This window comes from Octodon degus, unplaced genomic scaffold (genome assembly GCF_000260255.1).
Source record: "Octodon degus isolate 3935 unplaced genomic scaffold, OctDeg1.0 scaffold00016, whole genome shotgun sequence".
Taxonomy (NCBI): domain Eukaryota; kingdom Metazoa; phylum Chordata; class Mammalia; order Rodentia; family Octodontidae; genus Octodon; species Octodon degus.
Genome location: NW_004524592.1, coordinates 8187665 through 8192049, shown reverse-complemented (window position 1 = coordinate 8192049; position 4385 = coordinate 8187665). Strand labels below are relative to the sequence as shown.

Sequence of the window (4385 nt, the reverse complement as noted above, 5' to 3'; positions counted from 1 at the left end):
ATTTAATTTTCTGAATATTGCTTAATCTTAATTTTTGTTCTAAGATTTATACTATATCTTTGCCTTACAATTTATTTTAAAGACATTGTATGATATCTTCTCCTAGTATTACAAACTTTAAAAAGTATATTTCCATTTTCTGTTGACCTTATATTACTTCTTCCCTGTCTTTTATACACACATTCACACACATATATGGAAAAAAATACGTGTATAACCCAACGTAAGTTTGGTACTGTTTCATAGAAATCTGAAATGACCTTTAAGTAAGGGTTCATCTAATATATCTTTTATATAGTCCTGCATCACTCTCATATTGAGAGCTCTTTATTGTTCATCCAGGAGCATACTGCAACTTCTCTTGCCTTTTGAATTATGCTCTTTGTTATTTCCTTTATGCTACTTCTGGAGTTATTAAAATATTTCAAGTTTGTATAACTAGAAAATGTTACTTTTAGGTTTCAAAGGTGTGTTTGCTAAGTATAAAATTCAAAGAGAACAGATCTTTTCTTTTAGTCTTTAATTAATCTAGTTTCTTACACCCTTAGTCCTTTTTTTCTTTCTAATGTGGAATAAGATGCTATTTAATTTTGTTGTTCCATAGCTAATATTTTTATGTATATGCTTTAATGATTTTTTTCTTTAGAAGAAGTTTTAGACAATTTCATTTTTGTGCATCTTGGTATCATTTTATTTAAATGTCTTTGCAAAAGGTTTATTTTTCTTGGAAATGGAGTATTATAAGTTGAACTAAATTCAGAAATTTTAAATCTTTAAAAAATTATGCTTGAAACTATTGTTTGAAGCAAGGTATAATTCCACTATGATGAATGGTATCACTATGTACATATAAAATGTATCAATAAAAAAATTCAAGGAAAAAAATTAAAATTAAAATAAAAAATACATTGCATATTGTTGTCATAGTGGTTATTCATTGTACAAGATGCAGACATGATATCTTGTCTACAAACACTATTAGAACAAATCTCTCTATTCAGTAATCCAAGAGAATGTAGCTGTGTATCTATCTTAGCTATTTTGAACATACAGTTTCAGAATGTTTGTTCATTTGTATCCCCCACTTTTGTTTAGTTTTGTCAGAGATGGGTATTCAATTGTCTTTTAAATATTGTAGGTGAGTGTATTCAGCAAAATATTCCAATATATTCCAGTAGTCCATAATAGTGTGGATTTTCTGTAAGATTGGCAATGACAGAAGTTGTTGACTTGACCCGGGGGGATAGCTCAGCAGAATAAACGCTTGCCTGGAAAGTGCCAGAGCCTGAGTTCAATCCTCTCTTAAAAAAAAAAAAAAAGAAAGAAAGAAAAAGGAAGTTGTTAACTTTAGCCTTTTACAGCTCCATTCCCACACTTCTCTGCTGGATGGTCAAGACCAAGACAAAGCAAGACCTATATAACAACAAATGTAGCTTTTGGATCTGATAAGGTCAGTCAATGCCCCTCAGGATTTATCCTGAAACCCTGTACCACAATTTATAGATCCTTTGTGAGTGTCACCATGTGGATGAGTCACGACCATTGCTTGACCAATTTGCTCTCTGTGAAAGCCTGAGAGAATATTTTCTCTCTATGTGACTCTCCTTAGGTACACTCTACATCATCAATCAGTTTCCTTTATGGCCCCATAATCTCCGTGTTGACCAGAGAGCTCAGCTGCTGTCAATCTGAGGAGCAGGAACTTGAGCTGGGTCTGAGTCTGAAAAAAGCTGGATCCGATGGTGGCTCTGGAGTGGTTTGAAGTGGAAGATGGAGGAGCCAGAGGACCTGGCATATGGTTGGCAGTCACTGCCCCCAGTTTATATCATAGTCCCAAGTATGTCAGCAGGTGAAACTCCCTGATCAAGGTCCCCAAATGGGCCAATATGGTACATCTTTTGATTGAAGTATTATGCACTGCATAAGCAAATGAGGATAATGAAGCCCAAAGTGGCTTCCACGGAGGAGATGGCCACCTTCCATACTGATACCTATCTTCAGCACCTTCAGAAGGTGAGCCAGAAAGGTGATGATGACCATCCAGACTCCATAGAATATGGGCTAGGCTATGACTGCCCAGCTACTGAAGAAATATTTAACTGTGCAGCAGCAGTAGGAGGGGCTACAATCATAGCTGATCAATGGGAATTTCAAAGTAACAATTAACTCCTCTGGAGGTTGGCATCATGCAAAGAAAGATGAAGCATCTGTGTTTTGTTATCTCATTGATGCTGTCCTGGGAATATTACAATTGTGATGGAAATTTGACCATATTCTGTATGTGGATTTGGATCGGCACCATGAAGATGGTGTACAAGATGCCTTCAGTTTCACCTCCAAAGTCATGACTGTGTCCCTGCACAAATTCTCCCCAGGATTTTTCCAGGAACAGGTGATGTGTCTGATATTGGCCCAGGGAAAGGATGGTACTATAGTGTAAATGTGCCCATTCAGGATGGCAGACAAGATAAGAGGAACTACCACATCTGTGAAAGTGTACAAAAGGAAGTATACCAAACCTTTAATTCAAAGCAGTGGTTTAACAGCTAGGAGCTGATACAATAGCAGGAGATCTCATGTGCTCCTTTAACATGACTTCAGTGGGAAGGGGCAAATGTCTTAAATACATCATTCAGTGGCAGTTATCAACACTCATCTTAGGAGGAAGAGGCTATAACCTTGCCAACATTGCTTGTTTCTGGACACAATTGACTTCGGTCATCCTAGGGAAAACATTATCCTCTGAGATCCAAGATCATGAGTTTTTCATGGCATATGGTCCTGATTATGTGCTGGAAATCATGCCAAGCTGCTGGTCAGACTGCAATGAGCCCCACAGAATCCAACAAATCCTCAACTACATGAAAGTCAATATGAAGCATGTGTTCTAGTTGACAAAAAGAGATCAGGTTTCCAGATCTGACCGGCAGTGTCTGCAATGAAGACAGCGTGCTTATGCAAGCAGTTTGTGGAATTTGTGACTGTAGGGGAAATTTGGAAAAAAATTACTCCCTGAAAATTTCTAAGGGGCAGCAAGTAGCAGCTGGGTTGAGGAGGAAGGCATCTCAAAGTCCTCAACAAGGCATAGGGGAACAGGAAGACATCCAACATTTAAAGTTTTTATCTTTTAAAAAACACACAAATGCAGTTTTTAATCTTTGAAAATTATTTTTGAACATATTTTGGTGGCAGGTGTTCTTATTTTCTTAAAAGATAGAGGTCATAAGTTGGAGGAGAGCATAAAGCTTTGGATACCAGAGAGTTTGGGCCTCAGGGCCACCTGGAAGGAGCCCTGGGGAAGGGGCACCAATCAGAATTCTGGAAAGTGGGGGAAGACATCCAACATTTAAAGTTTTTATCTTTTAAAAAACACACAAATGCAGTTTTTAATCTTTGAAAATTATTTTTGAACATATTTTGGTGGCAGGTGTTCTTATTTTCTTAAAAGATAGAGGTCATAAGTTGGAGGAGAGCATAAAGCTTTGGATACCAGAGAGTTTGGGCCTCAGGGCCACCTGGAAGGAGCCCTGGGGAAGGGGCACCAATCAGAATTCTGGAAAGTGGGGGGAAGTCCAATGGTGTTGTTTTAGGACTATGTATCTATTTTGATTTTTAGTAAAAGTTTTGAAAACTCAAAAAAAAAAAAAAAAAAAGAGTTATTGACCATGGTACAGGTAGCAAGTGCAGGAAGCACCTAAGACTCTGCAAGTGGCTAACCAAAGGAATCCAGGTGCCTGGCCCCTACCCCTGCAACTTGGGACCAGGCAACTGGCTGCCAACAGCTACACAGTAGGACCTGGATTAGGACACACATGATTTACAGGAAAAACTAGCAGGAGGGAAAAGTAAAAAATATGAGCCAACAAGTGGCAAGTTAGGTGAACCAAGATTGTGCTTAGGGATAAAAACACACAGAATAAAAACTGGTGGTTGTGGTAGGGGGGATTTTGCACCTTTTAAAAAATAAATAATTTTGTTTTATTTTATCTTACTTTCCCTTTGTTTTTATCTTATTTTCTTTTCCTTTCTTATAATTTGTTTCTCTTTCTTTTTTCATTTTCTTGTTCTAAAACCAGAGGTCAAGTTCAGATAATTCCTCAAATATTCCTTCACTTTTTCTTTTCTACTCACTTCTCTAGTTAATCCAAACCTTGCATGACCATTCTTTGTTCTCCAGCCTTTTTCCTACTTCTTTTCCAGTTATCTTTATTTATATAAGATCCTCCCTAAATTTCCATGCCATAGGGTAAAACCACTCAAATAAAGGAAATCACCTTGCCTACAAACTCCTAATTTCCAATTGGTTCTCCTATATGACTATAGACTTTGCTTATGTAGTCTAAAGCACAAAATCAATAGTTACCATAGTTTTTCAATTTCTAAAT

The 4385-nt window shown here is 37.1% G+C and overlaps 1 pseudogene; it reads left to right on the top strand.

Annotated features, from left to right (window-relative positions):
* Positions 1-1770: 1770 nt before the first annotated feature.
* Positions 1771-2984, top strand: LOC101581478 (annotated as a pseudogene).
* Positions 2985-4385: the final 1401 nt, after the last annotated feature.